This window comes from Dermochelys coriacea, chromosome 12, assembly GCF_009764565.3.
Source record: "Dermochelys coriacea isolate rDerCor1 chromosome 12, rDerCor1.pri.v4, whole genome shotgun sequence".
NCBI lineage: Eukaryota > Metazoa > Chordata > Testudines > Dermochelyidae > Dermochelys > Dermochelys coriacea.
Window position 1 is genome coordinate 40,540,524 of NC_050079.1, and position 27,942 is coordinate 40,568,465.

The 27,942-nt window shown below is 46.5% G+C and overlaps 2 long non-coding RNA genes across 4 annotated transcripts; one reads left to right on the top strand and one right to left on the bottom strand.

The window, feature by feature from the left end:
* Positions 1-490: 490 nt before the first annotated feature.
* On the top strand, positions 491-16,392 carry LOC122456253. The gene is made up of 2 exons (XR_006275034.1): positions 491-614; positions 16,357-16,392. It is a non-coding gene; the product is annotated as an uncharacterized LOC122456253 (long non-coding RNA).
* On the bottom strand, positions 609-27,257 carry LOC122456252. 3 transcript variants are annotated; one of them, XR_006275031.1, is made up of 3 exons: positions 26,383-27,257; positions 24,964-25,834; positions 609-817 (listed from the first exon to the last, which is right to left on the bottom strand). It is a non-coding gene; the product is annotated as an uncharacterized LOC122456252 (long non-coding RNA). The 3 variants fall into 3 exon arrangements; XR_006275032.1 differs by lacking the exon at positions 609-817 and adding an exon at positions 21,011-21,523; XR_006275033.1 differs by lacking the exon at positions 609-817 and adding an exon at positions 22,283-22,869.
* Between the last annotated feature and the right edge of the window lie 685 nt (positions 27,258-27,942).

Below are 27,942 nucleotides of genomic sequence, written 5' to 3' on the forward strand. Positions count from 1 at the left end.
GGGTGTGGCAGGGCTCAGAGCCCGGCCTGGGCTAGGTAAAGAGAGGGACGGGAGACCACCGCCCAGGAGCCGGCCAGGAAGGGGCCAGGTGAGAGCTGCCGGGGGAGGAAAGGAGAGACTCGGAGAACCAGCAGCAGAGCTGCTCCAGAGCACCATGGGGGAAGGCAAAAGGCTGATGGTGAGAACTGGCCGGAGCCGGCGAACACCTGCTGCGTGAGAGCTCGTGCAGCGTCTGCTAGGAATAACCAGCCTGGCACGGAGGGGGTGAGCCCGATACAAAAGGGCTGCTGCTGGAAGATGGGTCCCAGGAGTAGGTGGGGAGGCCTGGGCGAGTGGAACACTGCAACGCTGTCTTGCCGCAGGCCTGCAGGCAGCAAAGACCAGATCAAGGGGTAGTCCTGGAAGTACGTTCACTTAGGGCGGGCGGGCCTGGCTGAGTGAAATGCTGCGAGGAGTTAACTAGTGAGAGACCTGACTTGGGGATACCAGAGATGAGTCGGAAATGATAGCCTGGGAGGGAGCATGAAAAACGGCTGTAATGGTATCTGTTGTAGTTTTGGGTTTTGGAAGAATGGTTTTATAATGAGGATTCTACGGACTACAGAACATGTACAGTAATAAATTATGCCTCACAGTGAGCTTTTTGGATTGGATACTGAGCAACTGTATTCCCTTTATGACTGGACCGAGAGGAAACGGAGGCAAGCGCTTAAGGCAGGGATCCACCTATCACAACAGGTCTCCACTTTTTATCCAAATATTGAGACATCAGGATTCATTCTGAACTCTTGTTTGATCATATTCCATATTCAAGGCCCTGCAACAGAAAAGGCCCTGCCATCATGTGAGGGTGTTGGGGACTTTGAGCTATGGTGCTTCTGACTGTCCTAGTGGGACATGAAATAATGCATCTGCACAAGCAACCCAGAACTTTTTTGCAGCCATAACACACTGTAAATGCATCAGCCATGGCCAATTCCCAAATTTTTCCCAAACTTAATCTCCCTTTGTTTTCTTCTTGCACATAAAAATGTAAAAGCTCAGGGGAACTGCACATGTGGTTTTTCCCCCTTGTAGCTCAGGAAAGGCACCCACTTCTAGGATCCCAGCTCCTCAGTTGTTCCCTCTCTTGGACAGAGACCTAGGTCTCTCTCTCTTCTTACCAGGGTTTGCTGGGCTACACAGTTCCCTGCCTACACTGAGTTCTCCAGCATGTCAAACTGCTTAAGCAGGTCTGCTTTGCTTTCTCAACAGAAGTTAAAACAGCATAATTAGCTAAAGTTTTAAGGTCCCATACAGGTTTTCCTAAGCAAGCCTATTTATTCTTAAGGTGAAAGCATTAACAGAAATCTTCTTAAAATAAAAACCTGCACACATGCTGATTAGTTTACTCCCAACTCCAGCAAGGGTTCTGGTAGGAGTCAGTCCCTCAAACCGCATACAGGAGTTTTTCCTGTGGGTATCCATTCATATCACTTTTTGCTCAGAATAGGAACCCTCATGAATCTGTGAGATTCTCCCCCACCCCCACCCTTTTATACAAGTGGGGTCTCTGATCCTGAAACCCTGGTAACAAGTAATCAGTAGACAATGGGTTTCTCCTCAGGGTGTAGAATCAAAAGTTTGGATCCAGGGGTTGGAATCTGTGTTCCCCTCTTCCCATGTATTTCCTAGGATTCTTGTCTGGCAGATTGTTCAAAAGAGACCTCTGAAGCTCATAACGTTTTCCAGGGTTTACATTAGTCATGTCTCCCCCAAGGGACATTACGTACAATCCCACAATAAGACAAAAATGTTTGCATTTTTAATACTATTTCATTTGTATTCTGCTCACTCCTTCCAAATCATTCATGAAAATAAGTAAGGATAGTTCTCACACAGGTCTCTGGGGATAGGAACCGTACTAGTCTCCTCCCTCCAAATTAATGTTACAGTATTTGGGCCAGATCTTGCAAACACTACACAGGCCATGAACTTGTTACTGTGAGCAATCTAATTGAAACCAAGGCAGCTACTCACAGTAGTAATATTAGAATGCATCTGTTGGATCGGTATGCTAGAATTTACCCGTGGTTTACCTCAAGCTGGAGCACAAGAATGTGCACTTCTGCCAAGACCTCCATCTTAGGCCAGCCATGGGGGGAAGTATGAGGATACATCCTGGCAAACAACTGAACCTCAAGCCAGCAGTAAGAGGGTAAACTTCTACCATCACTTTAGCTTACTGGCTACAGGTAGTGTCATGCTGATTTGTTGTTGGGGATCTCCCAAGACCTCTTCCATTTGGTTCCTCAAGGACTCTATTTGACTCCGGTTGCTTCACTCAAGTTCCTTTGTTTGGCATCCAGTAAATTGATGCTGAATATGCTGAATTGATCAGTCTCAGAGTAGGGTGGGTATATAGGGCATACCACACATCCAAAGTTACACAGCAAACCTCTCCCTTCGTTTACATTTACATGTCACATTGCATCTGCTGTGTATTAATCACATATTTTGAGATTGGCTTGGTCATCTTGTAGAAACCAATCCCTGTACAGCATTCTCAGTCCACGCACTGTTTATGCACGACTTACTCTTCACCTCATTGTATGTTCCAGGCTTTTCTTATCTTATCCATTGTAAATCGTCCATGGGTGTCCCCCATGTCTTAGCTAGTACAGACATTCTGTTTTCAGCCTGCTGATCCCTATACCTTCTGAGTCCTGTCTCCCAAGAAATGAGGCCTCATCCATGTCCAATTCCTTATGTCAAGCCAGGCCTACGTTTGCACCTAAACCCAGACTGCCCTGCCCGTGCCACGATGTCTGTGACTGTTTGTTTTGTGTGAGGCTTTTTCATTCCAGTTACACAGGTCAGTCACATAAGGAAAATTGAGACCCTTATGAATCAGAACCTTGGTTTGCCACTGAATGTGGCTCTTCAGCCATTTGTCCTGCTTCCTTTGGGGATGGAGCTGTTCTCTCTCTCGTGCTGGACTGGTCTCCTGCCTTTGTCGCAAAGGGCTTGAGATAGCAACAAGCAGGGGATTGCATGCTTGACGGCCACTGTGCCCTAATGCTACTGCTGCATGTGGGAATAGGGACACCTGCTGTGATGATGCTGCATGTTGGTGGTTCCTGCATTACAGTACCCGTGCAAAAATACTACAATTGCACTAGATGTGATTATGGGTATTGCTGTAGCATCATTGAGCCCAGTTACGGACTTGTGTTCCATTGTGCTGGGTGCTGTACAAAAAGAGCAAAAAGACAGTCCCAGCCTCAAAGAGCTCACAATCACAGAATCAGACAAGACAACCTGTGGGGAGCACAAAGAAAGCCAGCCAGCAATGGTCAGTGAGACAGGAAGAGCTCAACAGAACTCTTTGGTATTGTGTGTGGGGCTCATCTGTTTCCGACAGAGGGAGGTTTCGCTTCCACACCTACCGTGCCATGGGATGCATTCATTACAGCCCCTTTACAATGACAAAAGCAAAGCAGCTGTAAGGCCCCTTAGAACTTATTCCTGGCATAAGAGCGCCAACAGGTACGGAATCAGGGTAGCCTTGCCCCCCCCCCCCCCCCCCCCCCCCAGAAACTCCCAGCACACCGTTGAGATACTAATACTAAATACTGGTTGTTTCCCAGGTGTTAAAACCCTTAGGGTTTTTTTTTTTTTTTTTTTTTTTTCAGAGCCAGAGCACAAATTGGGGTTGCTCTGGTTCTGCAATATCAGATGCCTTTACCAGGCTCTGTAGGGATAGGTTAGAGTCTGGGTGTCTGACTGCATTGTGAATTGTTAATTAAGAATTGTTAATGCTTCCATCCACCTAGCTGCATCTACACTGGGAGTTAGGTTGACTTAACTACAGTACTCGGGGGCAACATTTTTCACATCCCTAAGCAACGTAGTTAGGTTGACATAATTTTTAAGCACAGACCAGGCCTTGTACCGCTTTGCTTCTTAAGACTGTCCCCTGTTTTACATAAGATAAAAGGGCAAAGCCTTACTTCTCTCCCTCCTCTGTAAGATCTAATGAAACTGTCATAAGAAAGACTCACTTGTCCCGTCCCCCCCCATTAGCATCTCTTCTACACATTCCACTGTGAAATGCTGTGTCCAAGTTAGATGCCTTCCTCTGCTGCCTTAGGGCTGGTCTACACTGCAAAGCTAGATCAGTTTAACTACATCGCTAAGGGCTGTGAAAAATTTCACATCCTGTGCAATGTAACTAAGCTGTCCATAGTCCCGCTGTGGACACTGCTCGGTTGACAGAATAATTCTTCCATCAACCTAGCTACTGCCCCTTGGGGAGGTGAATTTACTACAGCTACAGAAGAACCCCTTCCAATCATCGCTGTAAAAAGTGTCGACGGTACAGCAGAGCAGCTGTGCTGCTGTAGCATTTCTAGTATAGTCATACCCTAATATTCAGTAGTGAGCAAGAGGGGAAAGGTCCTTTTTTTTTTCCCCCTTCATATTCCAAATATATTTGGCTGTAATAATTTCCCTGAAAGACATTAATGTCTTCCACGTCAGAGGTCCTGCATTATGTTGGAAGTTAAAGCCGCCTTCTGGGTGGCCCTGACCTTTATATTTGAACACCACATATGAAAGCATGAACAGTCCATCTACAGAAAAAGGATTAAAGATGCCCTGTAAAAGAAAGCAAAATCAGGTTTCTTTGTGTTTTTCCAGAGGGATTTTTTATGATGCATAAGAAAATCTATATTTTTAATCTGTGAGGGTTTTTTATATTAGAACTTTTGGTATTGTCTCCTTTTTTGACTCTGTGGATGACTAGGGAACTGCTAGGATTATGACTTCACAATAAATAAAACGTGATCTACTGAGAGAAATGACTATTCTGGCTGTTTGCTTGCTTTTGTTCCTTCCACATTGGCTGAAACATTTGTGGGGGGGACTTTAAGGGTTCAGCTCCCGTACCCTTCAATTAAGGCTTGTGAAAGCACACAATGCATATTTGAATCCCTCCACTAAAAATGGAAGACAAATCTTGACAGCCCTAATACGTGGGGGAAGCAAAGAAAAATATTTGGAAAAAAAAATTTATTTAGGCCTACTTTGTACAACACAGGGAAGCAAAAAAGGGCACATTCACTCTTTTCCTTTCACAGGCACCCTTTAAAGAGAAAAGATGCTGGAACGTTAGTCTTTACTGATGCCCACTCTCACAATAGCTGGAGTTTTAAAGCCCCAGCTCCTGGAGCCATGGGACTACGTGAGAATCTGTTTTAATTTTAAAAAGAAAAGCCGTTCATAGCTGGAAAATGTGGCTCAAGTATACTCAAAGCTCAAAAAAATAAAAGGCAAATTTTTAAAAATACCTTTTTTTAAAAAATATCATGCGTCTGGGTGGCCTCAATTCTGAATGCCTGAGGCTGGCAGTACTGAGTCTTTGTTACATACACACATGTTGAGTCTACATTTTTAAGCCAGTAGAGTGATCACAATGGAAATTAGTAAGAAATCTTTCAAGATGCCTGTGTTCCTTAAGGGTTTAATTCTTGAGGATAATCAGAGTAATATTTTTTAACCAAATATTTCCAGAAAACTCCTAACCTGAGCAATCTCCTCAGTCCTGTAGTGAAGGGGTATGGAGTTCTACCTCCAAGGCACTCTCCCCTTATCCTCCAGCTCTCTCCCTATCTTCCTCTGAACACCAATGCAAGGGTGGGGGCAGAGCTGAGCAGGAGTAAATCCCATTTGCCAAAAACCAGACAAAACCCCTGCACCCTGTCACAATATATTTCTGTTAAATAATAAATACATTCTGACAAATAACTTCATTAACGCAGTGTTAAATTTGCCTGGTGGTGTCTCGTGCCCTTCCAGAATGTCATTTCAGCAAAACTTCTGAAAACCAGGAAATAAGTTAAAGTAAATGCCCATGCACCCTTAACTCTGGTCCCCTGAAGCTGGCAATAACCACTGTGAATTCTTTTCACACCCCCCAGTTGCACTGATTGTCTTAGGTGTAGCTGTATTGAATGTTGCAGGGATTAGCGGGCGCAACTTGGCAGACCTGTGATTGTGACACAAGGTGGGTAGGGGTAGTCCCTGTCCCTGACCTCCGTCCCCATGTGTGATTGAAGGAAAGAGGTGCATGTGTACCTTAAGAGATTCCAGCATTGCATTGTGAGGGTGGTGTCAGTAGCAGGGCACAGTTAGGTGGGAGATGCAGGTGGTCTGGGGGGGTTTATAAATGGTAGCAAAAGTAGAGTGTAATGTTTAATGGCATTGTGCATGTAATAGTGAAGAAGTTGTAAAATTTCTGTGGAGTAGGCAAAGTGTTTGCAGGTTGGGCAAATATTGGTAGCTCCTGCTCAGTACAGTTCAAAGGCAGAGTTTGTGCATGCACTCTTGGCATAGTGGCAGAGAGGGGCATCGCTCAGAGAGGGCAAAGTTAAGATTGCACGGCGTGTATCTTAACTCTTGGTTGCCTGGTTTTCAGAAGTTTATTTGCTGGGTGTGGTCATCTGTGAAGGTCCAAGATCCCACCGGACAACCTTAAATCTGCATCAATGAATTTTTTGTCAGTGACTCGCCTCATTTTTGGAACAGAAAGAGAGAGGTTCTTGGTAGGAACTAGTAGTCATTAAGGGCAATCTGATCATTAGGCACCACTCAGTTCTCCTGGAGAAGGCTGAATGGAGATATGCAGCTAATTAGCTGATCAGGCTGATGAACCAATGAGCAGCTAAGTGGTATTAAGAAAGAAACAGGAAAGATGTAAAGGGGGAGAATCTGTACTAGGTGAGCACAGTATATGCTGAGACCACTGTTCTTCCCTGGCTCCTGTGGGAAGGGGCAAGATATAATGTGAATACATTGCTGCATGAGACTGTTGCTGAGGGGAATGTAAATACATTGATACAAAGTTCCAAGTTACTGGACAGGGTCTGAGAGGTTTCTGAGGCATCAGAGGATGAGAATGGAGTGTGCCTGTTGCAGGCCACTATAGGGATTCCTAAGTACTCCCTCTCTTTGTTCATTTTGTTATAGTGGAATGAGGATAATGGTTGTGCTCTGAAGCTTTGCTGGGGGGCAGAGAGTAATTGCTAACTGGCCAGTGACAGAAATCTCATCCATGGTCTGTCCCAAAAACTTGACAGTTTATTACATGGTGGATACAGTGACTTTAAACATGGGAAAGAAGACTTGTGTCTCTCTCTCTCTCCCCTGCCACTTTCACTATTCCTCCCCCTCCCTTTGCAACATATAACCCTGTTGCCATTTCCATCTCATCCTCCCCTTCTGGTCCCATTAAGCCATCAGCAGTTTGGAAGCCAGGTATGGGGGAAAAAAAATTGCTAGAATCTGTTAACTTTAAGAAAAACTGTTTTTTTCCCCAGGGGCTGTATCTAGGGTTGCCAGGTGTCCAGTTTTCGACTGGAACACCTGATCGAAAAGGGACCCTGGCAGCTTCAGTTAGCACTGCCAACAGGCCTTTAAAAGTCCGGTTAGCAGGACAGCGGGGCTGGCAGGCTCCCTAACTGGCTCTGTGTGGCTCCCGGGAAGCAGCCGGCATGTTTGTCTCCTAGGCAAAGGAGCGGCCAGGGAGGTTCCATGCGCTAACCCTGCCCACATGATTTGTCCCAAGCACTGGTTCCACAACTCCCATTGGCCGGGAGCCACAGCCAATTGGAGCTGCAGGGGTGGCGCCTGTGGGCAGGGACACTGTGTAGAGCCCCCTGGTTGTGCCTCAGCCTAGGAGCCGGAGAGACATGACGCTGCTTTCTAGAACTGCCTGAGGTAAGTGCTACACCCCTGCCCCCGCCCAGAGCCCCCTGCTGCACCCAGAACCTCTCATTTCTGGCCCCAGCCCAGAGCCTGTACCCCAGCCTGGAGCCCCCTCCCACACTCTGAACCCCTGGCCTCCAGCCCACACCCCCTGCCAGAGCCCCAGCCCAGGAAAATGAGCATGTGAGCGAGCGGGAGGGAGTGAGTGGAGGCAGGATCTTGGAGAAGCGATGATGGGGGCAGTGATGGGGGCATGGGCAAGGCAAGGTTGTTCAGTTTTCTGCTATTAGAAAGTTGATAACCCTTGCTGTATCTCAGGAACCTCTTGCAGCAAATTTTAAGACAATCTGAATAAACGTGCATAAAGCTAATTAAATATTTTAGGAAAAAGTGAGAGTGGCTGTGACAGGTTCGATCACAGCGACCCCCTTGGGACTGTCACCTGATATGCTGAAACTACCTCTGAGCCCGTTTTCTTTGATGGCTTGGGACTCCAGAACCCTGCCTTGTTGAGCCAGACACGCCAGCCTGCTGCAACACAGACCCAGAGTATGAACCATGCCCCCAAAGCTGCAGACTTAACTGAATAGCTTAAGAAGTGCTCCTGTCTCCAGCACCCAGACACCCAGCAGGATTCAAACCCCAAATAAATCCATTTTACTCTGTATAAAGCTTATACAGGGTAAACTCAAATTGTCTGCCCTCTATAACACTGATAGAGATGCACAGCTGTTTGCTCCCCAAGGTACTAATCATTTACTCTGGGTTAATGAATAAACAAAAGTGATTTTATTAAGTATAAAAAGAAGGATTTAGGTGGTTTCAAGAAATAACAGACAGAACAAAGTAAGTTACCTAGCAAAATAAAACAAAACACACAAGTCTAAACCTAATACATTTAAGAAACTGAATACAGGTAAATCTCACCCTCAAAGATGTTCCAGTAAGCTTCTTTCACAGACTAGACTTCTTCCTAGACTGGGCCCAATCCTGTCCCCGGTACAGTCCTTGTTCCAGATCAGGTGGTAACTAGGGGATTTCTCATGACTGCAGCCCCCTTTATTCTGTTTCACCCCCTTTTATATCTTTGGCACAAGGTGGGACTCTTTTGTCTCTCTGGGTTCCCACCCCTCCTTCTAAATGGAAAAGCACCGGATTTAAGATGGATTCCAATACCAAGTGACAGGGTCACATGTCCTGTGAGACCCCCTACTCTTCATTTTTGCCAGCCTGACTCACAGGAAGGCTTACAAGTAAACAGCCACTTACAACCAATTGTCTTGGTTAATGGGAGCCATCAAGATTCCAAGCCATCATGAATGGCCCACACTGCATAGTTAGACTAAGAGTTCAGAGTAATACTTCATATTTCTAGCTTCAGATACAAGAATGATACATTCTATTCAAATAGGATGAACACACTCAGATTATAAACTTTGTAATGATACCTTACAAGAGACTTTGTATAAAGCATATTCCAGTTACATTATATTTACACTCATAAGCATATTTTCATAAACATATGGCATGCAATGTCACAGTGGCCACCAGCAAGAGTTGGTAGCCGTACTCTGAGGCCACCAAAAAATTTGTCCTGCAAACCCCTGCTTTAGAAAAGTCTTTGCAATCTTAACTGTAGCAGAGCTAGCTCTCCTTATAACATGACATTAATTATCATCAGCTGCTTTGCTGTAGCCAAATCCCCAGCACAGGATAATCCTGGGAACACAAGCGGCTCTGAGAGGTTTTAAGTGACCCAGTCATCTCAAGGTGATAGTCTCAGCTGAATGAGAACACCCCACAGAAATGAATATAGCCTGAAACAATAGCTTTGAGACGTGTGAACTGGTCCATTCACCTCATTGGGTGTTCCCATCCCCCTCCCCAGAGCTTGAGCCCATTGTATGCATCAAGCATGCCTGTTCTCAACTCCTCATCTGGAGAAGGTTCGTTTTCCAGAATACTGGCTCACATGCGGGCAGGGAGAGAGGCTCAGATCCCAACTCCCACCTGCAGAGAGGTGCTAAGCCACCCCTAATGGTGCAGATCCCCAAGAGTCCAGATGGTACATGAAGGAGATAGGGAAAAAATATCAGACACCCCCAGAGGGACATGAGGCCCCAGATCCCAGTTTGCACATAGGAGGGGAGAATGTAGGGTTGACAGGTGACCCTGACCTAATCTGCCCACAATCCTCACGTTACCGCTCTGTCTCTCTCCCCTCCCAATAACTGATGTCCCAACCAGAGCCCCCAAGCCTCTCTCCCTTTCCCTCCCCAATTCCCATTAATCCCCCAACCCCTCCATAACTCCAAACTCCTCTCCCCTCAGTTCTCCCTCCCCTCCCAGCAAGCTTAATTGTTTTTACCAATGTATCATATAATCTGCACTGGGTGTGAATATTGACGACTATTAAGTTTGCTAATAAAGAAAAGACCCATGAGGATCAGAGGACTAGTAAAAGTATAACATCAAAAGGGCCAAGAGAGTGACAGTTGAGCATCTGAGAGCAGAAGAGATTTTTACTTTTAGTTTCTAACTCTTTATATTAACAACTATTGAACTTCAATGCATAATTCATATTAGCTGACAGCAGGGTGGCTGCTCCTGGAAGAAACCTGGGGAGAGGTTTTTGGGTCAGAGGTGTAGGCTAAAAGAGTGCTTATGGTGCTATGAACAAGAGAAGCTGTAATGACACAATGTACCCATGTCCATACCCTACACACTATTGCACACTTTGTACAAAAATTATTGCCTTTGTGAGACATCATTTGAAAACTCATAATTTGCTGGTCAATACTGTCCCAATAAAATGTGTGGTAACAATGTATGTGAAGTTATAAGATTCCACTACATGGTGATCTTAACACATGTTCCAAACTGAGGTTGACAAACAGATCTTTCTCAAACAAAGGCATTTAAGCAGCAAAATCATCAAGCAGGAAGGGAAACAAAAGAAGCTCCAACAGATGAGGAAAATGCAGCAGCAATCATCCTTTCCTATGGCCTGTCTCTTGAATCTCAGCTGGAAAGTTTTCCAAGGAGGAGGACCAACACTATAAAAAGAAGAGACAAACACCTGAAGGCATCCCTCCTCCCTTCGTCTCTCCCCATTGATTCACTTGCACCAGGAGGAACAAAGGAAGAAGCCATTGAACAGGAGAAGGGGTCTTGAACTAAGAAGTTTGGTCAGTAAGACTGCTGAGAGCATGTGGTAAAAAAAAACTGCTTTCAATTTAACGGGCACTAGTTGCATTTTATCTTTATTGTTCTTGTAACCTTTTCTGACTTTTATGCCTCATTGCTCTTACTCAAAATCTCTCTCTTTGTAGTTAATAAACTGTTTGTTTTATTTTTACCTATTTCAGTGTGTTTAAATTCAAGTGTTTGTGAAACTCAATTTGTGGTAATAAGGTGTGTGCATATTATTTCTTTTAAAGAAATACAGATGCTACGTGAATTTGTATTGTCCAGGAGAGGGCTGGACAATTCTGACACATTTCTGAGAGGAAATCTAAGACTGGGAATGCGTTGGAGTCACCCTGAAGGATAACCAAGGCTGGTGAGAGTCAAGGTGTGGCTGGCTGGCTGCAGCACACACACAGACATAGCTGGGATTGACTTACATGCTGGAGGCTGTTTGTGAGCAGTCGAGACTGGAGGCTACAGCACCAAAACATTGTAAATGGCACAATAGGTTAGAGGGCAGGGGTGACACAGCTACTCATTAGTCTAGATTGTATGCTGGGTCTGTCACAGCTTTTTCCTGCTATTTGATTCCTTCTTTCTTCCGACACAGGACTTAACACATTCTTTGTAAATAAACAAAACTGCATCAAATAAACACCTGATTATAACAAACTTCTACACTGAACTGGAAAATCTACAGGGCCCCAAACTTTGACTAACTGCTAGGGTTGACAAGGGACAACAGCACCATCGCAAGGGATGCTAGTTGTCATTTTTCTCATCAGGTTGAAAAGAGAGGCCAAGGAAACTGACCTTTCTCCCAGGTCCCACTCCTAAAGGTGGTCTCTCTGTATCTGGGATGAGGCACATGGGCCAGGGAAGTTAGTACTGCTTCTTGTGGTGTTCCTGTTCAGTAGATAAATTGCGGGTTTCAGTCTCCAGTCCAGTAGTAAATACACTTTTTTTAAATTGCAGTATTATTCAATGATGTCATAGCTGGAGCATATCCCAGCTTGGCCAAGCCTGGATCAGGTTATATCCATCTTCTCAGAGTATTGGATACAGTCCCAAAGGAAACAGTTTTACCAAACCAAGGGCAGGGAATGAAGTCACCTTTTCCAAGGTTACATTTCATACACAGAGGGAGGAAAGTACTTGCAAATTTGTAATCCATGCAATACATCATCAGATCTATGAATTCTAGAGTTGTAATTAAGATATTTTGGCTCCTGAATACATCTTATCAGGCTAATAATATATCTTGGATATTCATCTGGGACATGTTAGCCAAGGTTTCTTGCATCTCCCTCTAACTGTACCCTACTTTGTGGTAGGCATTGCAAAAGGGAGTATCCTATTTCTTTGTACTGGCTTCTTATAGTACCTCTCCCATCTGATGATCTTTGAGAGAGTTTGACTTAGGCAGGGGAGCAGGAGTTCAAGCATCACAACTCAACTACACATTATGTTGGTAAATAAATAGTTTCTGAAGCAGAAAATACTGTTTCAAGCCTCTCTGGACATGTAGACTATTGCATCAGGGCTAAAATCTTTTGGTATGGGAGAGGCTGAATTTGACACATTCTGTGGGTGTGTCTGAGCTTCGAGCTGGAGGTGCAGTTCACATGCTTGTGCCAGCTCTTACTGAGCTGGCATGTTAAACATAGCATAACATGGTAGCGGGGTGAGCAATCCATCCCAACTACAGACCTCGCTTCTCTGAGGGGTGCATGCTCGGGGCGACTAGCCCCTCCTGCTGCTCATGCTGCCACATCTACATTAGATTTTTAGCGTACTAGCTCAATGAGAGCTAATGGGAATATCTTCTCAAACTGAGAATCACCCCAGTTCCAAATGTAGACATACTCTGTGTGATTAGCCAAATTATGCTCCAATGTGATTGTAGAGGGGCCAGGGAGAGCAGTTGTTTCTCAACTTTGGTGCCAAATCCTAGCGTCAGCCTTAGCTAACCTGGTGCAAATTTTTATGTAGACAAGGCCTAATGAAACTGGCAGGACCTCTTAATGTAGCTGCACTTAAACCTGCTTAATCCTTCATTGTATCCAGTTGTTGAAATCAGTCATGTCTAAAAACAAAAGTTGCCCTAGTTTCCTTAAAAACTATTTTAAAATCAGTTTATTTAAACAGTGCATATTCTGTGTGTAACCCAGGGCCTAACTTGCCAACACATGATAAATTGAAGTAAGCAAGGTTTTTAAATGGTTTTAAGTGAGTCTGCATTAAGGGGGTGCAGATTGTGTTTTGTGTTGTTGTTTTAAATCAGTTTAGTTAAATGACTGCACTTTTCCAGTATAGATAAGGCCTGGGGAAAGACCCCTCACCCACCTTGTCTTCAATATCCACTTCCCCTTCACTTTTCGTTCCATTTAGCAGATTTCCCCCTTCCCCAAACTAGACCCACCTTCCTCTCTGGTTATGTTCCTCCCTCTCCTCCACCCTGTGCCCGTCTTGTCTATTTAGATGGGAAGGTCTGCTATTGTCTGTCCAGTACCTACAATAGGGTCCCAGTCATGGGTGGTCCTTAGGCACCACCATAATAAACATGATTAATTAAAAGTAGTTGTATTTAAGTGGAGTTAGCTAACATGGTAAGCACTTAGTAGAGATACCATTTAACACCTTTTTAAATTCATGTTAACTGGTCATGATGTACCCTAGAGGGACGCTAACATGTTTTTAAACATGAACTATTTTCTTAATCTAGACAAGGCCAGAGTTTAAACACTTCACCTCTGTGTCAAATCTAATCTCTGACAGCCTAAGAGGCAGGAACCTGCTGTTTCATGACTCTGGGTTTCAGTCTCACAACCTATCATATACGCTGTTGGTATTGGTTAAATGTGTTTAATTAGCAGTTTTAAGAGTATGTATAAGGTAAAGGTTATGTAAATCATTGGCTTTAATACACTCCATATTGGATTTCATCATCTGTGACTCTCGGACTCCATCGCTGTAAGCAGACTTGTTTACTGTTAAAGACACTGGATTTCCCTGGCTCAAACCAGTCTAAGCTAGTTTTTCCCGTCAAAAAGGCTGTATAAGAACTTACTCAGCACCTGCCCTGTGCTGTCATTCCAGCGGCAGCGCGTGCACGGTCGGGTCTTCCTGACGCTCCAGAGCTAGAGAGAAGAGTACCATCTATCCTGCAGCGAGGTTGAGGAAGGAGAGCCTGTCCTCGTTATCCCCACCACAGCAAACTGAATCCATTTTACCACTGGAGGGTCCTGTTTTCGTGGTGTCCATCATCCCGGAGGGTCTCCCTGCCTGCAATGAAATCCAACAGTTGTCGGGGCTCCCCCGTAGTCATCTTCAAAGGTTCCACATCAGCCGGAGAGTAGAAGGTCATGGGCTTTGCCCCTATATGCTGTATCCGCTGCACCTCAATTGTAGGAAAAGATTTCTGTATGGGGGTTTTATTTATTATTTTTCTGAATACCAAGGGAGGTTTTGTGGGTCTGAGCTTCAAGCTTCTAAAGCCAGTCACTGAATCACTGTATGGTTAAGTTTGAGTTTCTTCCCTCTGTTTTTCCAGTTCTCTGTACTTTTACCCTTAATATACTTACCTCTGTTTGCACAATACTACCTTATCTTTCCTTCATTTTTATTACATCACACAGGGAGGGAGGGACACCCTTATTGTAAGCTAAATCCACTGGTGATAGACACGGAAGGGAGCAGAGTCTGCTCTTCTGAGAAATGGGGCTTTCCTTTTCTATCTTTCCCCTTACCATTTCTCGAGAATTTTCCTCTCTGGAGCGTTACCTTACTCCCCTTGGGGTAACAAGCTGCTGTGGTGATAGCTGCTCTGTCCACCCACTATGGATTAATTGAGTTAAGATGTTTGACAATTAGGCCCGTGATACAAACATCCTTCCAGGCATAAGAAGGATATTAATATGGTAACAGCCTTGCTAAGTATAAGGTTCACAGAGACACATCTGAGGGGTACATGACAATTATCCTAAAACACTCTTCCAAAAAAGGAGTGTTAATTCAGACACACCAGGGAGCAGGGGGGAAATCCTTTGCAGGATTACTATTACTACTATACTTTTCCATAGCACCGTAACCTTTCATTAAAAAGATGTTAGAGACTGACAAGATAGGTGAGCTTGGACTAAGGAGAACTCTGGGCTGGAGAGAGAAATCTGGAGTCTCACCAAAACAGAGGTGAGAAGAAACCATGGCAGTGAATGAAGTTATCCAGAGAGCAAGTGTAGAGGGAAATAAGCACAGACCCCTGGCAAATAGTCACAGAGCAGGGGAAGAAGACTATCTACTGAAAGTGACACTGAAGGATCAGCTAGCAAAATAGGAGAACCACAGAGAAATTCTGGTGGGAGACAAGGGCCATGTATACACCTTCGGTGCCACAGCTATGCCACTGTAACCTCGTAGTGTAGACACAGACTATAGCAACAGAAGGGATTTTTCCATCACTGTTAAAACTCCATCTCCCCAAGCAACAGTAGCTAGGTTGATGGAAGCATTCTTCCACTGACTATTTGAGTGGTTCTCAAACTTATTTGACCAGGCCCCCACTCTTTGTGTCTGAAGTCGTTCATGTCTCCCTCCCACAAGTACATATTCTGCCACCCAGCTCTGAAGGCAGAGCAGAGAGCGGCAGCTGCTGGCTGGGCACCCAGCTCTGAAGGCAGTGCCACACCAGCAGCAGTGGAGAGGTAAGGGTGGCAATGTTAAAAGGGATATTCGTCAATATCACTTTTCACAGCAGACTTAGCACCCCATTACCACTCTTCTGCATTGTTGCTGCCGCCATCCTGGGGCAGACAACCAGAACCCCATATCCAGGTAAGGGATTGGGTGGTGGGGGGAAGGAGAGCACAAACCTGGGTGGCAGGGCTCTGCTGTCCCCTTTTTTCCCCACCTCCTGGGTGTGCAGAGTCTTCTGCAAAAGCCCCAGCTACCCAGAACTTTAAAAAACAAAAAACCACAGATCGCACCTCCCATGACACATTCCCATGCCTCCCTTGGGAGGCCCGCCCCTACTGACCTAGCTGCATCTACACCGGGGGTTAGGTCAGTAAAGCTATGGCACTCAAGACTGTAGCTGTGTCACCCTAAGTTTTAAGTATAGGCCAGGCCAGAATTTCAAGGAAAATGGAGCGATCAATCATGTCAAAGAGCAGATAGAATGAATTAGTATAATGAAGAGACCTACAGGCCTGGTCTACGTTACAAAGGTAGGTTGATACAAGTCCCACATATGTTGACCTATTTGTGCATATGGCTATGCTCAAATTTGTCTCTGGCCAACATCAGTGTCCTGTTACAGTGACACCACCATCCCAAATAGCATAGAACCACAGTCAACCTACTGAGGTCCACACAGTCAGTGTAGACACTGCATGACCTGTGTCAACCTTAACAGTCCTCCAGCAGGTTTCAGAGTAGCAGCCGTGTTAGTCTGTATTCGCAAAAAGAAAAGGAGTACTTGTGGCACCTTAAAGACTAACAAATTTATTAGAGCATAAACTTTCGTGAGCTACAGCTCACTTCATCGGATGCATCCTCCAGCAGCTATCCCACAATGGCCTAGTCCCCATAATAGTGAGCATTCTGCTCACAACTTTAAACTCCATTGCCCAGGAGTCAAAGAGACAGAAAATCCACCCCATGCCAGCCCCCCTTGAAAAAATGTTGACTGTTTTTGAAATGCCCTTTCTTGGTTGCCAGGCTTCATGAGCACACCTAGCAGCTCACCTTTGTTGTCTGCATCCAACTGACCACAAATCCACACCCACACTGGGGCAGTCAGGCAGGAAGTATTGAATCACCTGTGCCTATGGCAAGAAGAGGCTGTGCAACCACAGCTATGGACCAGCCAAAGAAATGTGGACATCTATGAGCAGATTGGATGGGGGATGCAGGCAAAGGAGTATGACAGGGATCAGCAGCAGTCCTGCATGAAAGCAAAGGCACTTCACGAGGAACACCACAAGGCCAGGGAGAGTAACAAGAAATCTGGTGCTGCCCCACAGACCTCACGCTTTTGCAATGAATCGCATATCATTCTTGGGCAAGATCCTACCAGTGATGGGCAGACCTCACTGGATTCTTCAGTGGACCTGCAGGAGACTGCTCCCATTAACAGTGAGGGTGGGCGGCGGCGGCGGGTGGGGGACAGTGGATGGACATGGTGAGGGATTTCACCCATGCCACAAGCCAGGACTTGTTTGAAATTCCATAGGAATTTAGCGCAGATGAACCTGACGATGAAGAGGAAGGTAGCACAGGTAAGCGTGTGCATGCATGCATTTTCTTTAAAATATTTTATTTGCTTTTTCTTCCCCCACCCCCATTTAAAGATGTCGCCCAGCCCACCACCATGTGTACAAGACAAAAGTATTGACTTTTCATTCATTTCACTGATTTACTTGAGAAACTAAAAAATTAGGAAGTAAATGCAAAACAAATTCCTGAACAGTCCTATGGCAGTCCAATTACATGATCCACATTGATTCAGTATCCTGTACTTGGGTAGACATAGGACAGTGGTTCCAAAACTTTAACAGCCCATGAACTCCTTTCACTAAATTGTGAAATCTCATGAATCCCCTCCTAAAAATGAATATTTCCAGGGATTTAAGTTTAAATTTCCTCAGTGTGATGGATGCGCATCTTTGCTCTGCATAGCTCTTGGAAGTCCGGAATCACTGGAGAAAGATAAATTCTCAGGTCTGGTTCGGCATCAAGTCTATTTCTGTATTTGGTTTTCAGATGTGCATATGAGCAAAATGCTTTCTCGCGTAAGTATGTTGTTGAAAATCGTAACAAAACTGCAGCAGTTTTTTCTGCCAGAAGGGGGTACTCATTTCTTAAACTCAGCCAAAAGTTGATCAATGACAGATTTCTGAAACTCCTTTTCAGTTCGTAATCACAGGAGATCTCAATCAATTCTCAGTGTTCAATATCTGTGCTGAGAAAGTGGTATCATCAAAAGGGTTGCAAATCCAGTCATTATTGCCTGACATAGCTGGAAAGTATTCCCTGAAAGTTGTGCAAAGTCCTTTTAGGTGTACAGTTGTATTGGTTTTAGTGCACTGATCCAACTGAAGTTTGTGTTCTGCCAGGAAGTCATGAAGATTAGTGAAACACTCAGTTTGATTGTTTTCCAAACAACCTTCCCAGAACTGCAACTTCTTTATCATGGATTCAACTCACTCTTGCACATTGAAAACTGTTATATTGAGGCCTTGAAGAGATAAATTTAGATCATTAATTCTTGATAAAATATCTGCTAAATCATAGAATCATAGAATCATAGAATATCAGGGTTGGAAGGGACCCCAGAAGGTCATCTAGTCCAACCCCCTGCACAAAGCAGGACCAAGTCCCAGTTAAATCATCCCAGCTAGGGCTTTGTCAAGCCTGACCTTAAAAACCTCTAAGGAAGGAGATTCTACCACCTCCCTAGGTAACGCATTCCAGTGTTTCACCACCCTCTTAGTGAAAAAGTTTTTCCTAATATCCAATCTAAACCTCCCCCATTGCAACTTGAGACCATTACTCCTCGTTCTGTCATCTGCTACCATTGAGAACAGTCTAGAGCCATCCTCTTTGAAACCCCCTTTCAGGTAGTTGAAAGCAGCTATCAAATCCCCCCTCATTCTTCTCTTCTGCAGACTAAACAATCCCAGCTCCCTCAGCCTCTCCTCATAAGTCATGTGCTCTAGACCCCTAATCATTTTCGTTGCCCTTCGTTGTACTCTTTCCAATTTATCCACATCCTTCCTGTAGTGTGGGGCCCAAAACTGGACACAGTACTCCAGATGAGGCCTCACCAGTGTCGAATAGAGGGGAACGATCACGTCCCTCGATCTGCTCGCTATGCCCCTACTTATACAACCCAAAATGCCATTGGCCTTCTTGGCAACAAGGGCACACTGCTGACTCATATCCAGCTTCTCGTCCACTGTCACCCCTAGGTCCTTTTCCGCAGAACTGCTGCCGAGCCATTCGGTCCCTAGTCTGTAGCGGTGCATTGGATTCTTCCATCCTAAGTGCAGGACCCTGCATTTATCCTTATTGAACCTCATTAGATTTCTTTTGGCCCAATCCTCCAATTTGTCTAGGTCCTTCTGTATCCTATCCCTCCCCTCCAGCGTATCTACCACTCCTCCCAGTTTAGTATCATCCGCAAATTTGCTGAGAGTGCAATCCACACCATCCTCCAGATCATTTATGAAGATATTGAACAAAACGGGCCCCAGGACCGACCCCTGGGGCACTCCACTTGACACCGGCTGCCAACTAGACATGGAGCCATTGATCACTACCCGTTGAGCCCGACAATCTAGCCAGCTTTCTACCCACCTTATAGTGCATTCATCCAGCCCATACTTCCTTAACTTGCTGACAAGAATGCTGTGGGAGACCGTGTCAAAAGCTTTGCTAAAGTCAATAAACAATACATCCACTGCTTTCCCTTCATCCACAGAACCAGTAATCTCATCATAAAAGGCGATTAGATTAGTCAGGCATGACCTTCCCTTGGTGAATCCATGCTGACTGTTCCTGATCACTTTCCTCTCCTCTAAGTGCTTCAGGATTGATTCTTTGAGGACCTGCTCCATGATTTTTCCAGGGACTGAGGTGAGGCTGACCGGCCTGTAGTTCCCAGGATCCTCCTTCTTCCCTTTTTTAAAGATGGGCACTACATTAGCCTTTTTCCAGTCATCCGGGACTTCCCCCGTTCGCCACGAGTTTTCAAAGATAATGGCCAAGGGCTCTGCAATCACAGCCGCCAATTCCTTCAGCACTCTCGGATGCAATTCGTCCGGCCCCATGGACTTGTGCACGTCCAGCTTTTCTAAATAGTCCCTAACCACCTCTATCTCTACAGAGGGCTGGCCATCTCTTCCCCATTTTGTGTTGCCCAGCACAGCAGTCTGGGAGCTGACCTTGTTAGTGAAAACAGAGGCAAAAAAAGCATTGAGTACATTAGCTTTTTCCACATCCTCTGTCACTAGCTTGCCTCCCTCATTCAGTAAGGGGCCCACACTTTCCTTGGCTTTCTTCTTGTTGCCAACATACCTGAAGAAACCCTTCTTGTTACTCTTGACATCTCTTGCTAGCTGCAGCTCCAGGTGCGATTTGGCCCTCCTGATATCTTTCCTACATGCCCGAGCAATATTTTTATACTCTTCCCTGGTCATATGTCCAAGCTTCCACTTCTTGTAAGCTTCTTTTTTATGTTTAAGATCCGCTAGGATTTCACCATTAAGCCAAGCTGGTCGCCTGCCATATTTACTATTCTTTCGACTCATCGGGATGGTTTGTCCCTGTAACCTCAACAGGGATTCCTTGAAATACAGCCAGCTCTCCTGGACTCCCTTCCCTTTCATGTTAGTCCCCCAGGGGATCCTGGCCATCTGTTCCCTGAGGGAGTCAAAGTCTGCTTTCCTGAAGTCCAGGGTCCGTATCCTGCTGCTTACCTTTCTTCCCTGCGTCAGGATCCTGAACTCAACCAACTCATGGTCACTGCCTCCCAGATTCCCATCCACTTTTGCTTCCCCCACTAATTCTACCCGGTTTGTGAGCAGCAGGTCAAGAAAAGCGCTCCCCCTAGTTGGCTCCCCTAGCACTTGCACCAGGAAATTGTCCCCTACGCTTTCCAAAAACTTCCTGGATTGTCTATGCACCGCTGTATTGCTCTCCCAGCAGATATCAGGAAAATTAAAGTCACCCATGAGAATCAGGGCATGCGATCTAGTAGCTTCCGTGAGTTGCCGGAAGAAAGCCTCATCCACCTCATCCCCCTGGTCCGGTGGTCTATAGCAGACTCCCACCATGACATCACTCTTGTTGCACACACTTCTAAACTTAATCCAGAGACACTCAGGTTTTTCCACAGTTTCGTACCGGAGCTCTGAGCAGTCATACTGCTCCCTTACATACAGTGCTACTCCCCCACCTTTTCTGCCCTGCCTGTCCTTCCTGAACAGTTTATAACCATCCATGACTGTACTCCAGTCATGTGAGTTATCCCACCAAGTCTCTGTTATTCCAATCACGTCATAAATAATAAATAAGCTAGACTGGAGCCAGACAGTTTTTTCCATACAGCTGGAAAGGTAAAAAGGGTGGCTGTTGGAAAAAAAAAACAAACAAAAAAAAACTAACTAGGATTTCTGATCTAAGCTCAAACAAGCACACAAGGATTTTGTCCTCTGAGAGCCATCTAACTTCAGTATGGGTCAATGTATACTACCCATTTCTTTACAAAGTACATGAAATATTCTGGAATTTGTTGGCAATGATTTTATGAAATTCACCATTTTCACTGCATTGTCCATCACTTCCTTCAGTCCCCCAGGCATGCGTTTTGTTGCGAGGGCTTGTCTACGTATGCTGCAATGAGTCCAAGAGACTTTTGATGCAACCTTTTTTGTTCAAGCTGCAAATCCAGTATACTTCCCCGTCATTGATGTGGCCCCATCAATGCAAATGCCTAGTCACACGAGACCAATCTATTTCCTTTTCTTGAAAATATGCATTAGTCAGACTGAAGATATCTTCTCCAGTTGTACGTTCTTCCAATGGTCTGCAAAACAAGTCTTCTTCAACCATACCTTCATTCACATAATGTACAAACAGTAGCAAAATAGCTAGATTACCTACATCAGTTCATTCATCCAACTGTATAGCATAATATGGACTATTTTTCACTCCATGTACAATTGTGGTCTCTACATTATTTGACATGTCATTAATTCTTTGTGACAACGTATTATTGGACAAAGGTACCAGGTCAATCCTTTTTGCAGCCTTTTCTCCGAGCATGCTATGAACTACATCTTTTATACATGGACCAATCAAGCTCTGTGCTAATGGTATGGGCTTCTGAAGCTTTTGTTACTCAGTAGCTCACTCAGTATGACGCTTCAAGTGCATTTTCATTATCAGTACTTGTTTTGGATATAAAACTGATAATGTCACTTTTCCTCTCAGCTAATGTTCGCTTGAAAAAATCAACAGGCTTGTCAAGTTGTGCAGGATTCCTAGTTTCTAAATGGCGCCAAAGTAGAGAAGGTTTGAGGCTGCTGTTTGCTAGAACATCACCACAAATCACACACAGTGGTTTTGGACGTTCTTGATCACTAATGCATGTAAAGCCATATTTTATATAATCATAGTCATATTTTCTTTTCTTGTAAGTGATTTTCCAGGACCATCATGATCATTAGACTTGAGGAAACACTAGCTGATTCTTAAAAAGAAAAGGAGTACTTGTGGCACCTTAGAGACTAACAAATTTATTAGAGCATAAGCTTTTGTTAGCTACAGCTCACTTCATCAGATGCATTTGGTGGAAAAAAACTGCTGATTCTTGCATCTTTACCCTGCTCCTCCTGGGGCTCGGGCTGTCTGCCCTGCAACCGGGTCCCACCTGCTGCCTCCAATGCCCGGGGTCCTCTGGCTGCCATTAATTAAATTTTTCTGGAGAACCTTCCTGTAACATTCTGCGAACCCCCAGGGGTTCACAAACCCCAGTTTGGGAACCACTGATGTAGGACAACCAGAGGTAGAGTCATCATCTGTTTTTCATTCCCTTGTTGGGCTAGGCAGGAGGGGACTGGGCGGGGAAGACGAAGCAGTTTGTTTATGTGACTAGGAATGTCCCTTTTTATCATCTTGAGAGATCTTGATTACTTTCATGGAGATACTGTGCAATCCTCTCCTGAACGTGTCTAGGAAGGGTAGCCTTATTTCTCCCTGTGCAGTAAGACACTTTCCCATGACACTCTGCAAAGAGTTCAGCTGACACCATTGCCATAAACAGGCTAATAGCTTACGGGCCTAGGTGGCTTCAGGACACCACTATCATCTGGATTCTCTGCGCCTTTGTGATCCTCAGAAGTGAGATAAATCAGCTCAAATTACCACTGCCTGTAAAAAATAGTACCAATTTTCAGTGCCATTGTCCTATACTCATGGAATTCTATAACTTCATGCAATAGAAAATCCCTCCCAGCCAGTCCTTGCCAGGCCATACTCATCACGGTTGGACCTGGAGAGTGGTACTGTTCTGAGGTGCTCCAAAGCTGAACTGCCAATAAGCATTTCTCAGAAGTATTTATGGGACTTAAGGGAAGGGAATTTGGAAGCTTATCTTTCCTGTAAATCTAATAGCGCATGTGTCTGTTTTTATCAGCAGCTTTTGGTGTGATGCCTGACCCCAAGGATGCCTGACCCTGATGACAAGAAGGAAGAGCACTATGGAGGGCATGTTCTGCGAGATCTTGCAAGCCAGTGCTAAAGCGGCCTGCGAACAAGGGCTTGGAGGCCCAATATGACCAAAAGCAGAGAGAAAGACAAAGCACAGGCAAAAGGCCAAGAAATCCCAGGAGGACAAGGAGCAGGAAATGCACCAGGACACAATGGGGCTTCTCCTCAGGCAGCAAACCCAAATGCTGCAGACTTTGGCTGACCTACAGGTCCAAAAATCCTAGACTCACCAGCTTTTGCATCCCTTGCAGAACCATGGTTGCTGCTCCCTACACCCAGGGCCCAATTAAGGCAGGGGCTTTAGGGGCTGCAGCCCGGGGGCCTGGCTCAAGGGGGTGCCCCGCAAAAATAAATCACAGGCAGCCATCTCCAGGTCACTAAAAGGGGTGCTCAGGCTGTCTGCCTACCCTGGCCTCACATGGCTCCAGGAAGCGACTGGCTGCTGGCACGTCTCTGTGGCCCCTGGCGGGGGGAGCGGAGGGGCCTCCGCGTGCTGCCCCTGCCCCCAGCACCGTCCTCACAGCTCCCATTAGCCGGGAACAGGACAATTGGAGCTGCAGGGGTGGTGCTTGCGGGCAGTGCACGGAGACATGCTGTCCCCCTCCCACCAGGGGCCGCAGAGACATGCGAGCAGCCAGCTGCTTCCGGGAGCGGCGTGGGGCCACAGCATGCAGGCAGCCTGCCTGAGCCCTGCTGTGCCGCCAGCCGCCTATGGTAAGCGCCTCCTGGCCAGAGCCTGCACCTCACACTCCCTCCTGGACCACAATCCTGCCCCAGCCGCCTCCTGCACCAAACTCCCTCCCAGTAAAAAGACTTGTACACAAGGGCCCCACAAAATCTAATAGCCCCAGGCCCACAGGAGAGTTAATCCGGTCCTGCCTCCCCAGCATACCACATGGCATCATGGACTGCATCTTTTTTACCCCTACTACTCCACGCCATAGGATAACAAGGGAAATCAGTTTCACAGACTCTGACCTGTGAAAACCACATTGGTGTATGTGTAGCCACAGCGACCTGCACTGAACTACCTTTCTGTTTACACAAATGGACAGAAATGTTTGCTTCCTTTTCAATTGGAGTTTTAAAAGTTTCAGCCCATTAAGTTATTTAAAAAAAGATTGTATGTGTATGTTTTCATTTTGATTTTGTGCACTGAATTTTTGCCCTAAAAAAAAAAAGTTGTATTTTTGGAGACACAAAGTATCTTTATCAGAATGCACAGAAGCAGCCAAGAAATGAAACAGTTCTCATAAACACACACCAAGCACCACAGTAGCAAAGCAATACCACCAGGATCTGGTTTAAACTATGCAAGACAGACACTGTCTCAAGACAGCAAGAAAGGAATGCTACTGTGGCTGACTGAAAATGAACTTTTAAAGCCTTCCTCAAACACATAGCTCCAGGTTGGGCTCCTTTAATAGCCCTAGTGTTTGGATGTTTAAATTTAGCAGAAAGGTGGTCAACCTTGCCCCTCCACCCGGTGGTAGCTTTTCCCTTTTTGCCTCACATATATTATGCAGTACACAACATGCAACTATAACCATTGGGATGTTTTTCTCCCCGAGATCTAAGAGTGCATAAACAATCCCAGTGACCCTACGATCTACCAAACCTCATTCAACAGTCATTCTGCACATACTAAGCCAGTAGTAGAATCTTTCCTTGGTGCTGTCAAGGTGGGCAGTGTCCGGCTTCATGCGTCAGGGGTCACCTGGGCCCCCCACATCACTGTTAGTATTTTCACATCACCAATGTTAATCAGCCACCAAGGAAAGAATGTCCCTGCTTGCAGCTTTCTGAACAATTCTGTGATCTTAAAGATGCGTCATGCACCTTCCCTGACCAACCTTAATTGATATCAGTGAAGCGTCCCCAGGGATCTAATAGCATTTGCATAACTATAGAAAAGTAGGCCTTTCTGTCGATGTATTCTGTAAGGGGGTGGGCTGGCACCAAGGTAGGGATGTGCATTCTGTCTATTCCTACACCACCGTTGGGAACCCCATTTTTGCAAATCCATCCACCATTTGTTGCATATTGCTGGGAGTCACAGTCTTGCACAGCATTCAATGGCCTTGGATGACAATGGCCCCCACTATGGATTTTCTAACTTCAAAATGATTTCCCACTAACCAGTTGCAATCCAGTGCTTTAACCTTCCTGAACACGATCACCACTCACTTCTTCATGGTCAATGAGCTCTCGTTCTGTCCCTGCACTGGAAGGCTGGGATGAGGATGGCACAGATCCACGAATGTGGCCTTTTGCATCCAAAAGTTCTGCAGCCACTGCTTATTGTCCCAAATCTGCATTATGTGCATTCCCACCAATCAGTGCTTGTTTCTTAGGCCCAGAAGAAATACTCCACATTCTGCAGCTGCTCCATGAATGCCACAAGCAATCTGGGATTATTATTTTTTTTGCTATGTCCATCAGCAATCTCTCCTCAAAGATATCCTCATCTTCCTCATTGTGATCCCAGTTGTTGCAGTACTCCCTGAAGATCTGCAAGGTGCTGGAACAATTTGTATAGTGGGGGTGCTGAGAGCCATTGAACCAAACTGTAAGCCCTGTATATAATGGAAGTCACTCTCCGCATCCCTACTTCCAGCATGAAGGTCTGCAAATACAGAAGAATTGTGTGTCCTGTATTTACAATGGTCATAAGAATAGTGCTGAACTATGCGGGTTCCGTGCTTTGGTTAGAGATGGCAGAGACAGAAAAGCACTGCACAGGATTGTGTGATTTAAAAAAATAATAAATAAAAAAAGCACTAAAATTATGGGCTGTAGAAAGTATTAGCGGATGGAGAAAGTTGCATGCCGGGAACTTAACCCCTAGCTCTCAGCAACCTCCGAGTGAATCATTACTATCCCACAAAACAGTGCAAAAAAGTCCCAATAGGCATCGCACCAAACAGCAGAGCATGGCACACAGGTATACTTACCCATGGTGAAAAAGAAAAGGAGGACTTGTGGCACCTTAGAGACTAACAAATTTATTTGAGCATAAGCTTTCGTGAGCTACAGCTCACTTCGTTGGATACATTGGATGAAGTGAGCTGTAGCTCACGAAAGCTTATGCTCAAATAAATGTTAGTCTCTAAGGTGCCACAAGTCCTCCTTTTCTTTTTTGTGTATACAGACTAACACGGCTGCTACTGTTACCCATGGTGCATCACCAATGCAAGCAGCCAAGAATGTATGCACCCAGGTAATATACAAACTTAAGTAGCTGTATCCTACCATAACTTGTGTTGACCAAAGGTTGTAGTGTAGACATGGCCTCTGATTTGGAAAAGAGGCAATTCATTTTAGTGCAGCAGAGAAAGTGAAAACAGACAGAGAAGGGCGTAAGAGAAGTCCACCCCATGAGAAGGGACAGTCTACACAGGGTGCTTAGCAACAAAGGGGAGGAGAATATGGGGTTGAATGAAGATTGCTTTAGGATAAAGGAAAACAGCAAATTTAAGTACAGATGGGAAGGATCCAGAAGGGAGACAACAACAGATTGAGTTTGACTGACTGACAAGGAAGGAAAAATCACCCCCAACTGACTAGCTATGGTTGCAAAAGAGCCCTAGCGGAGAAGCAGTTAGACAGCAATAAATCCTTTTTGCCAGAATAGCTTATTCCTTTCAGGGAACTGGTTTAAGCTTGAATGGCAAAAGCTCTCCCTTGCCATATAAACTGCATCTTCCCTAGAGGTCTGCTGGTGCAGCTCTACCAGGCGATCTATACTGGTATAGAAGTTGGGAGTGGATGAAAAGGGATGAATCACTCGGTGATGACCTGGTCCGTTCATTCCTCTGGGGCACTTGGCTTTGGCCACTGTCAGCAGACAGGACACTGGGCTGGATGGACTTTGGTCTGACCTGGTATGGCTGTTCTCATGGCCAAAACCAACCCAGGGAAATCCGTTTTATGAGGGTGGGACACTTGGAAAGAACGCGAGCTGCCCGGCGCTGCGGGGCCCCGGGCCGGGGGGTCGAGGCCTGCGGGGGTCGAGGCCTGAGGTGCCCGGCGCTGCGGGGCCCCGGGCCGGGGGGTCGAGGCCTGCGGGGCCCCGGGGGTCGAGGCCTGAGGTGCTCGGCGCTGCGGGGCCCCGGGCCGGGGGGAGGGGGATCGAGGCCTGCGGTGCCCGGTGCTGCGGGGCCCCGGGCCAGGGGGTCGAGGCCTGCGGGGCCCCGGGCCGGGGGGAGGGGGATCGAGGCCTGCGGTGCCCGGCGCTGCGGGGCCCCGGGCCGGGGGGGTCGAGGCCTGCGGGGCCCCGGGCCGGGGGGAGGGGGATCGAGGCCTGCGGTGCCCGGCGCTGCGGGGCCCCGGGCCGGGGGAGGGGGGTCGAGGCCTGCGGTGCCCGGCGCTGCGGGGCCCCGGGCCGGGGGGTCGAGGCCTGCGGGGCCCCGGGCCGGGGGGAGGGGGGTCGAGGCCTGAGGTGCCCGGCGCTGCGGGGCCCCGGGCCGGGGGGGTCGAGGCCTGCGGGGCCCGGCGCTGCGGGGCCCCCGGGCCGGGGGGGTCGAGGCCTGCGGGGCCCGGCGCTGCGGGGCCCCGGCCGGGGGGAGGGGGGGTCGAGGCCTGCGGTGCCCGGCGCTGCGGGGCCCCGGGCCGGGGGGTCGAGGCCTGCGGGGCCCCGGGCCGGGGGGAGGGGGGTCGAGGCCTGAGGTGCCCGGCGCTGCGGGGCCCCGGGCCGGGGGGGTCGAGGCCTGCGGGGCCCCGGGCCGGGGGGAG